Source organism: Sapajus apella, unplaced genomic scaffold (genome assembly GCF_009761245.1).
Source record: "Sapajus apella isolate SASKATOON/1434 unplaced genomic scaffold, GSC_monkey_1.0 scaffold129, whole genome shotgun sequence".
Taxonomy (NCBI): Eukaryota; Metazoa; Chordata; class Mammalia; order Primates; family Cebidae; genus Sapajus; species Sapajus apella.
The window spans coordinates 876,221-887,058 of NW_022437069.1; the positions used below are offsets into that span (position 1 = coordinate 876,221).

At 48.1% G+C, this 10,838-nt stretch overlaps 1 non-coding gene across 1 annotated transcript; it reads left to right on the forward strand.

Moving 5' to 3' along the window:
- The first annotated feature begins 231 nt into the window (after positions 1 to 231).
- Positions 232 to 392, forward strand: LOC116539507. Its single transcript, XR_004264092.1, has one exon. It is a non-coding gene; the product is annotated as a U1 spliceosomal RNA (small nuclear RNA).
- Positions 393 to 10,838: the final 10,446 nt, after the last annotated feature.

Genomic DNA, 10,838 nt, shown 5'->3' on the forward strand with positions numbered 1-10,838 from the left:
CCATTGCACTCCAGCCTGGGTAACAAGAGCGAAACTCTGTCAAAAAAAAAAACAAAAACCATAAGGTATTATTTCACCCCAGTTAGAATAGCTATGATAGAAAAGGCAAAAAATAACAAATGCTGGTGAGAATACTGACAAAAGGGAATTCTTCTACACTGCGAGTGGGAATGTAAACGAGTGCAACCACTATGGAAAACAGTGCGGAGGCGTCTCAAAAACCTATTAACAATACTTACCTGAGAGGGAGATCCCATGATCACGAAGGTGGTTTTCCCAGGGCGAGGCTTATCCATTGCACTCCGGATGTGCTGACTCCTGCGATTCCCCCAAATGTGGGAAACTCGACTGCATAATCTGGTAGTGGGGGACTGCTTTCACGCTTTCCCCTGGGGGGAAAAAAAAACCTATTAATATACCTGGGTGCTGTGGCTCATGCCTGTAATCCCAGCACTTTGAGAGCCTGAGGCAGGTAGATCACGAGGTCAGTGAGATCAGCCTAGCCAATATGGTGAAACCTGTCTCTACTAAAAAATACAAAAATTAGCCAGGCATGGTGCCGGGCCCCTGTAGTTCCAGCTACTTGGGAGGCTGAGGAAGGAGAATCACTTGAATCCAGGAGGTGGAGGTTGCAGTGAGCGGAGATCATGCCACTAACTCCAGCCTGGGCGACAGAGCAAGAATTCATCTTCATCTCAAAAAAAAAAAAAAAAAAAACACCTAAGTAGACCCACTCTACAGGGCTTGCTGCTTGGTGTGGTGGCTCATGCCTGTAATCTCAGCACTTAGGGAGGTTGAGATGGGCAGATCCCCTGAGCTCAGGAGTTCAAGCCCAGCCTGGGCAACATGATACAACCCTGTTTCCATCAAATCCAAAAAGTAGCTCGGTGTGGTGGCACGCATCTGTAATCCCAGCTACTTAGGAGGTTGAGGCAGGAGGATCACTTAAGCCCGGGAGGTAGAGGTTCCAGTGAGCCGAGATTGTGCCACTTGACTCCAGCCTGGGTGACGGAGCAAGATGCTGTCTCAAAAACAAACAAACAAACAAACAAAAAACTACCATATGATTCAGTGGTTTCACTACTGGACACGTATTCAAAGGAAAGGAAATCAGCGTATAGAAGAGACACCTGCTCCCTCACGCTTACTGCAGTATTATTCACAATGGCCCAGACACGCAATCAACTTAGGTATCCAACGACAGATTCATGGATAAAGAAAATGTGTATGTACATAGTGGAATACCCTTCAGCCATAAAAAAGAATAAAATCTTGTCATTTGTTGGCAATTTGGATGGAACTGGAGGACATCATGTTAAATGAAGCAAGCTAGGAACAGAATTAGATACTGCATATTCTCACTCATTTTTGGAAGCAAAAAAAAAAAATTGTCTCCTAGAAGTAGAAAGTAAAACAGAGGCGAAAAAGGGTAAGAGGAAAGGAGCGGCACAGAGAGATTTGTTAAAGGATTTGAAATCACAGCTAGATAGGACGAATAAATTGTAGTATTCTGTATCACTGCAGAATGGCTGTAGCTAACAATATATATTACATAGTTTCAAACACCTAGAAGGAGAACATTGAATGTTCTGAATACAAAGAAATGAGAAATGTTTGAGATGATATGCTAATTACCCTGATCTGATTTCTGTACAGTACATGTATCGCAGCGTCACTGTGTACCCTATAAATATGGACAATTATGTGCAGATTTTAAAAACCTTAAAAATTAGAAGATTAAAGCCAGGCGCGGTGGCTCACGCCTGGAATCCCAGCACTTTGGGAGGCCATGGCGGGCGGATCATGAGGTCAGGAGTTTGAGACTAGCCTGGCCAACATGGTGAAACCCCGCCTCTACTAAAAATATAAAAATTAGCTAAGCGCAGTGGCAGGTACCTGTAATCCCAGCTATTCAGGAGGCTGAGGCAGGAGAATTGCTTGAATTAGTGAGGTGGGGCCGGGCACGGTGGCTCACGCCTGTAATCCCAGCACTTTGGGAGGCCGAGGCGGGTGGATCACGAAGTCAAGAGATCGAGACCATCCTGGTCAACATGGTGAAACCCCGTCTCTACTAAAAATACAAAACATTAGCTGGGCATGGTGGTGCGTGCCTGTAATCCCAGCTACTCAGGAGGCTGAGGCAGGAGAATTGCCTGAACCCAGGAGGCGGAGGTTGCGGTGAGCCGAGATCGCGCCATTGCACTCCAGCCTGGGTAACAAGAGCGAAACTCCGTCTCAAAAAAAAAAAAAAAATTAAAAGATTAAAAGTCAAAAAATGAACAAAATTAAGAAGAAAATTCAACATATAAAAGCATGTTATAGTGATAGATTTCGGGCAATTGCATTGGTTGACTTTCACAAGCATTAACTATTTTAAAGTCTCATATCACAACGAAGAGCTGCCTTTTTCTTTTAGGACGTGGCTCTCCTTGGCGAGTATGTTCACCTTCATTTTCTTTATTTCCTTTTTTTTTTTGGTCCAATGACCTCTGAAATTTTTACTGGCCTCCTGCTTCCCAAAAGGTACTCTGCTTCCGCTGGCTCAGTTCCTCAGACCTTCTGTGTCCTGGTGTCAGACCCCACTTTGCCGTCCACTAGCCTGCAGGTTACGGTCTTTTAGATGGTTTGCATGGAGTTGGCTGTCCAGCGCATCACTGAGAATGAAGTCCTGTCTTCCAGCAGGCAGTGGTAGAGGGTGACCTCAGCCTCCAGCTTGACCTTGATGTTCATCAGGGCCTTGTACTCCTGGGTCTGTGCCACCTCTGACTCCAAGTGCAGTAGGAGTCCATTGAGCTGTCCCATCTGCATGGTATGGTAAGCCTCCACCACCCTCAGGCTCTTCCCCAAGCTGGCCTTCAGATATTGAGTCCAGGCTGATCTCTACAGACTGAACTATGTGCCTCAGCTCCATGAGCATCATCTTAGCTCCATAGACTAAAATGACATTTAGCTTCTAAGAAGACTGCATGCTGACCGCTGTGGTGCTCTCCTCGATCTGCTGGACCAGTACTTTCCAGCTCCTCTGGGTTACTCTGAGCCAGCTTGTCGTACTGGGCCTGGATATCTGCCCTGATCTTGCTCAGGTCCTGAAATCTGGGGACATCTACCTTCATGGTTAACCCACAGCTGCCAATCTGGGCTCGTAGGTCTTTTACTTCCTCCTTATGGTTCTCCATGAAGAGCAGCTCCTCCTGGAGAGCCTCGATCCCTGTCTCTGCCTCAGCCTCCTGGGTAGCTGGGATTACAGGCACCTGCCACCATACCCAGATAACTTTGTATTTTTTTTTTTTTTTTTGAGACGGAGTTTCGCTCTTGTTACCCAGGCTGGAGTGCAATGGTGCGATCTTGGCTCACTGCAACCTCCGCCTCCTGGGTTCAGGCAATTCTCCTGCCCCGGCCTCCCAAGTAGCTGGGACTACAGGCGTGCGCCACCATGCCCAGCTAATTTTTGTATTTTTAGTAGAGACGGGGTTTCACCATGTTGACCAGGATGGTCTCGATCTCTTGACCTCGTGATCCACCCGCCTCGGCCTCCCAAAGTGCTGGGATTATAGGCGTGAGCCACCGCGCCCAGCCTATAACTTTGTATTTTTAGTAGAGGCAGAGTTTTTCCATATTGGTCAGGTTGGTCTTGAACTCTCCACCTCAGGTATTCTGCCTGCCTTGGCCTCCCAAAGTGCTGGGATTATAGGAGTGAGCCACTGCACCTGGCTGAAACCCATTTTCTTCTGCATAGTTCATCAAATCTTCAAATAAACTGTTATAAATTGCATCACTTTTTTTTTTCTTGAGATGGAGTCTCATTCTGCTACCCAGGCTAGAGTGCAGTGGCACAATCTTGGCTCACTGCAGCCTCTGCCTCCTGAGTTCAAGTGATTCTTCTGCCTCAGCCTCCCGAGTAGCTGGGATTACAGGTGCATGCCACCACGCCTGGCTCATTTTTGTATTTTTAGTAGAGACGGGGTTTCACCATGTTGGTCAGGCTGGTCTTGAACTCCTGCCCTGGTGATCTGCCTGCCTTGGCCTCCGAAAGCACTGGGATTACAGGTGTGAGCCACTGCGCCCAGTCCTACTTACATCACTTTTTAAAAGTCATTAATATATAAACAAGCGGATAAGTTGTAGAGTTTTCAGACCCAACAGGGGCATGAATTGTAAATGCCCATCAATGATACATAGGACAAAGAAAATGTGGGACATACACACCATGGAATACTACACAGCCATAAAACACAATGAGTTCATGTCCTTTGTAGGGACTTGATGAATCTGGAAACCGTCATTTTCAGCAAACTGACACAAGAACAGAAAGCCAAACACTGCATGGTCTCACTCATAGGTGGGTGCTGAACAATGAGAACACGTGGACCCAGGGAGAGGAGCATCACACACTGGGGGCAGTTGGGGGGGGCGGGGTTGGAGAGGGATAACAGGGGAGAAATGCTAGATACAGCATACACCTAAATAAAAAAAATAAAGCAGCGACAGTTTTTAAGGTCCCATTTATTCGCCAAAGTGAAGTATGTGCAAGGTTTTTATGTTAGAGTTAGTCATAAACATAAGAATTCTATCTTGACAGTCAACGCCCTAATCAAGAATGGTTTGACTGGCCATAGTGGCTCATGCCTATAATTTCAGCACTTTGGGAGGATTGTTTGAGCCCAGGGGTTTGAAACCAGCCTGGGCAACGTGGAAAAAATCCTTTTTTTTTTTTTTTTTTTTTTTTTTTTTAAAAAAAAAGGGTTTCACCATGGTGGTCAGGCTGGTCTTGAACTCCTGACCTCAGGTGATCTACCCACCTTGGCCTCCAAAGTACTTGGATTACAGGCATGAGCCACCACGCCCGGCCAGCAAAAAACCCTTTCTCTACAAAAAATAAATTAGGCAGGTGTGGTGGCACATACCTGTGGTCCCAGCTACTCCAGAGGCTGAGGTGGGAGGATCATTGGATCCTGGGAAGTTGAGGCTGCAGTGAGCCACGCTCACACCAGTGCACTCCAGCGTAGGTAATAGAGCGAGGCCGTGTCTCAAAAGGAAACAAAAGACTAGCTCACCATTTAGTGCGTTTTGTAACACTGGAGAAACGTTAGTATCAGCAAGCATGTTTGATTCAGAGGTTGCTGGGCTTGTTGGATTTTTATTCCCTGATGAAGGGCATTTTTTTTTTTTTGAGACGGAGTTTCGCTCTCATTACCCAGGCTGGAGTGCAATGGCGCGATCTCAGCTCACCGCAACCTCCGCCTCCTGGGTTCAGGCAATTCTCCTGCCTCAGCCTCCTGAGTAGCTGGGATTACAGGCACGCGCCACCATGCCCAGCTGATTTATTGTATTTTTAGTAGAGACGGGGTTTCACCATGTTGACCAGGATGGTCTCGATCCCTTGACCTTGTGATCCACCCGCCTTGACCTCCCAAAGTGCTGGGATTACAGGCATGAGTCACCGCGCCCGGCCCTGAAGGGCATTTTTTGAAGGTAAGCATGGCACCATGTGTGGGGGCAGAAGTCCTACATGATGGAATACTGTGGTAGAGGAGATTTCTTGTATGTTTTTACCTGCAATTCCACTTCTATCACCTTTAAAACATTTGCTGCATTTGCATTTGGAAAGTGGTTCTGGTCTACAAATTTTCTGAGCATATGCTGTCCCCATTTGAAGGTCTGGTTATCGCCTGACCGTCGCAATTAAGCTATTTTCTATTTTCACAGCACCAAAATAAGTTCACAAATCTACCCCTTGTGAACTCAGAACCATCACACAACTCCTTGAACCATGTTTTATTTCCAAATAAAGACAGTAACAAGGTAACAGTGCCACCTGACATGATCCTGTGATAGGGATTTGCAGGATTTTACACTTTAAGGATTTTGATCTTTTAGGATGTCTACATTCAGGGTTTTGTCTTTCAGGATTATTATCCAAATCTGCCTGACATATTCTGATGAAGCTAGAAGCTCTGAGAGGTGCCTTAGACCTCTTGGTGTCCCCATGGCCTGGCTGAATGACTAGCCGAGTGGCAGGCAAAGTTAGTGAAGGAGAAGTCACCCGGGCAGGGGAGGGCCTGGGTGCATTTTGAAAAGGGATTCATCTCCAGCAGATGCCAAGCTTGGGGCTGAGAGGAGAAACCACAGGCCAGGAACACGTGTTTCCTCGGCAGATGGGTCTCTCGGGGTTGTTCTGCTTCAGGAGGGTAGGTTCTGATGTCCAGCCTCACTGTCTCAGACCCCAGTCCACAGTCCCTGACCTGACAGTAACACCCACATCCTTCTCTCTTCCGAAGGCCGGCCTTGACAGTCTCCACATCCTGGGAGAATCCAATTTTCACCTGGCACTGAGGACTCAACTGGTTTTCCTCATTTCCACAAAGGTTCTCAGCCCTGGCAACAGGATTCACATCTAAGATGCATCTTTTATCCCTTCCATCCGCATGACCTTGGGCAGGTTCCCATCTGCACTGCAGGAGCCACTGCACCTGCTCTGCCCGCTTCCTCACTCAGCACCATGAGTCAGTGCACATGCTGACTGTGTTGGCCTGTTCTCCCAGAGCTATCAAGAAAGACCTTAAACTGGGTAATTCATAAAGAAAAGAGGTTTAATTGGCTCACGGGCTCATAGGCTGTCAGGAAGCATGGCTGGGGAGGCCTCAGGAAACTTACCATCATGACAGAAGGTGAACAGGAAGCCAAGGCACCTTCTCATGGCGGCAGGAGAGAGAGTGAATGGGGAAGTACCACACACTTTTAAACCCATCAGATCTCTGAGAACAGCAAGGAGAAAATCCACTCCCATTATTGGTCACCTTCCACCAGGCCCCGCCTCCAATGTTAGTGATTCTTTTCTTTTTCCTTTTTTTTTTCTTTTTCATTCAACAATTTTCTTCCTAGACCACCAATGTTGGTGATTACATTTAGACCTGAGATTTGGGCGGGGCCAAAATTCCAAACCATCTCGGCCCGTAACCCCGAAGGCTCTACACCACTTCCTGAGGGCGTACACACAGGGTGCCCGCTGTCGTCTATGTTAGCTCATTTTATTCTTACAGCATGCCAGCAGGTCCTCATTGCTACCCTTGTTCTTCGTTAAAATCTCATTTTAAATATGTAGTAATTTAAACAATTCACATCACACCTGTAATCCCAACAAGCAGGGAGTCTGATGTGGGAGGATTGAGGCTAGCCTGGGCAACATAGTGAGACCCTGTTTTTAAAAGACAAAAATGAAATTTTTTTCTTCCTCCACAACATTTGGAACTTGATAAAAAAAAAATCAAAATTTTAAAGCTCCAAAAAGTATGCTCTGAAAAAGTCTTCCTTTGGCCTGGCATGGTGGCTCATGCCCGTAATCCCAGCACTTTGGGAGGATGAGGCAGGTAGATCACTTGAGGCTAGGTGTTTGAGACCAGCGTGGCCAAGAGGGTGAAACCCCATCTCCACTAAAATTACAAAAATTAGCTGAATGTGGTGGCCGGTGCCTGTAATCCCAGCTACTCAGGAGGCTGAGGCAGGAGAATTGCTTGAACCCAGGAGTTGGTGGTTGTAGTGAGCCTAAATTGTGCCAAGGTACTCCATCCTGGTCAAAAGAGTAAAACTAGGCCGGGCGTGGTGGCTCACGCCTGCAATCCCAGCACTTTGGGAGGCCGAGGCGGGTGGATCACAAGGTCAAGAGATCGAGACCATCCTGGTCAACACAGTGAAACCCCGTCTCTACTAAAAATACAAAAATTCAGCTGGGCATGGTGGCGTGTGTCTGTAATCCCAGCTACTGAGGAGGCTGAGGCAGGAGAATTGCCTGAACCCAGGAGGCGGAGGTTGCGGTGAGCCGAGATCGCGCCATTGCACTCCAGCCTGGGTAACAAGAGCGAAACTCCGTCTCAAAAAAAAAAAAAAAAAAAAAAAGAGTAAAACTGTCTTCAAAAAAATAAAATAAAATGCTGGGCACGGTGGCTCACGCCTGTAATCATAGCACTTTGGGAGGCTGAGGCGGGTAGATCACAAGGTCAGGAGTTCAAGACCAGACTGGCCAACATAGCAAAGCCTGTCTCTACTAAAAAATACAAAAATTAGCTGGGCATGGTGGCTCATGTCTGGAATCCCAGCTACTTGGGAGGCTGAGATAGGAGAATTGCTTGAGCTGGGACCCGGGACGCAGAGGTTGCAGTGAGCCGAGATCGTGCCACTGCACTCCAGCCTGGGCTACAGAACAAGACTCCATCTCAAAAATAAATAAATAAAAGTCTTCTTCCTTCCCCTTTTCCTTCCTCAGCCACCCAATTTTTCTTCCTGGAGGGAACCCCAAAGCCCATTTCATCTTTTCTGAGACATTTTATGTTTTTTTTTTTTAAATTTGTTAATTTTTTTTATAGAGACAAGGTTTCACCATATTCATCAGGCTGGTCTTGAACTCCTGACCTCATGATCTGCCTGCCTTGGCCTCCCAAAGTTCTGGGATTACAGGCATGAGCCACCACACCCGGCAACATTTTATGTTCACACAAGTAAATGTGTGTAAATGTACATCTGTGTCCTGCCTCCCTGATTGGTGGCACGCTATACATACATTCTGTACCTTGCCTTTTTTATTAACCATGTACCCCATCCCTGTTATTTTAAACAAGAGGACTCTGAGGTTCACAGGGCTTATGAAGCCGGGCTAGTGAATGCAGGTCTTTTTGAATGCAAAGCCCGTTCCTCACTCTCCTAAGCGGGGAGGCTCTGACTGCCAGGGAGTGTCAGCTGGCCTGAGCCCCCTGGATGTGCCCATTCAGGGCCTCTCCTCAATGAGCCCTGGACAATTCTGAGTGCTGCATCTCCTGGTGCCAAGCGAGCTGGGAAAGAACCAACCAATGGTCCAGCCTGGCAGAGGGTCCGAGGACCTGGAGAAAAGAGAGCTTTGTTCCACAACCCCTGAAGGCTGGCAGGAGTCGGCCTGCCCGGCCATGCTGCCTTTCTCTTTACCCTCTATAAGAGCAAAAACTTTTTCTCTTCCTGCCAACACCTGATGGCAGCCTGGCGGGTCCCGTGGTGACCCCTGCGAGGGCCGGCTCCCACGCCTCACCTCCTTTTGGTGGCCTTGCTGGGGATGGGCAGCTGCAGCGGCCCCTGCCAGGCCTCGGGGCTGGCCGCCCTGAGAATGTGCATCTGCTCCCACGTCTGGGTCTCACTGCTGCGCCGGGCAGGAGCCCTCCGTGCCCGTGCTTCGGGCCAACCGGCCTGGAGGGGATTGGCACAAGGGCTGGGGGCCAAGGGGAGCTGGCCAGCCGGAGCTAAGCGGGAAGCATCATTAGTAGTTAAGCGGGTAGTTATGCTTTTCCCTATAAAAAGCCTCCTGACCTCTCCTTTCTCAAGCTCTCCTCTCTTCAAAAACAGCTCAGCCTGAACCCCCTGGGAAGCTGCAAGCAGCTTCCGGGGCTACGTGCCTTGGAGTGCTTGCTCCTGGGTCCGGGCTGCTGGCTGGGCTGGAGGGGTGCCCGGACCCAGGAGCTGCGCGATGCTCACAGCTCTAGTGGGGTTTCTCCTCAGAGGAGCCAGCGCCCCAAGCCAGGATTTACTTTTTGCCCTCAGACCCCAAGCAAGGCACCCAGCAGGTCTGTGCGTGCCTGAGCAAACAGCCAACGGGGAGTGTCTCTGCGCCTCGTGCTCCCAAATGTGAAATGGTCACAATAAGATTTGTTTTTTCTTCCCATGTGTTTCAAAACACTCGTGCGTAATTGAGATGTTATCAGCTGTGCTGCGGCTCAGCATACAGACATTTCAGTGTGTGTACAGCTCTGATCATACATACTGAAAACCTAAAAAGCCATGTATTGTAATTCTTTTTACAGTTATTCCAGTGGCTTTCCAGCTTAAAATTTGGAGGCAGATTTTTCTTAAGAGGTTCTCAAGGCTGGGCACAGTGGCTCACACCTATAATCCCAGCACTTTGTGAGGTGGAGGTGGGTGGATCACCTAAGGACAGGAGTTTGAGACGAGGCTGGCCAACACGGTGAAACCCCATCTCTACAGAAATACAAAAAACAGCCAGGCATGACAGTGGATGCCTATAATCCCAGCTACTTTGGAGAATGAAGCAGGAGAATGGCTTGAACCCAGGAGGCAGAGGTTGCAGTGAGCCGAGATCACACTGCTGCATTCAAGCCTAGGCGACAGAGTGAGACTTTTTTTTTTTTTTTTTTTTTGGTGCTGTGACTCCGATTCGAACCGAGGCTGCTGCGGCCACAATGCGGACTCCTAACCACTATTCGATCACGACCGAGACTCCAATTAAAAAAACAGCAACAACAACAAAAACCAACTACATGGGAATAGAAGTAATTTAAAATGTTCAAGACATTAAGTGCGGGACTGTGACTCTGTATTGCCATTTAGTATGCTTTGTATTATAGGAGATACAAACTAACCCCCCATCTATGGAATGCTAAGCCGGCATCCAAGGCAGTTAAAGCCTCCCATAATTCAGCAGCCCACAATATTTTTCTAGTTGTATTATGAAATAAACAAGCAGCGAGTGGTTTCACCTTTTTTAGAAAAGCATTTACACTTAAAAAATGGGATGAGGTGCCGGGCGCGGTGGCTCAAGCCTGTAATTCCAGCACTTTGAGAGGCCAAGGCAGGCATATCTCTTAAGCTCAGGAGTTCAAGAGCAGCCTGGGCGACAAAGTGAGACGCTGTCAAAAAAATGCAAAAACCTAGCCAGGGGAGTGGCAGGCACCTGTGGTCCCAGCTACTCAGGAGGCTGAGGTGGGAGGATGGCTTGAGCCACGGAGGCAGAGTGCACTGAGCCGAGATAGTGCCACTGCACTCCAGCCTGGGCATCAGAGCCACAGCCTGTTTCAAAAAAAAAA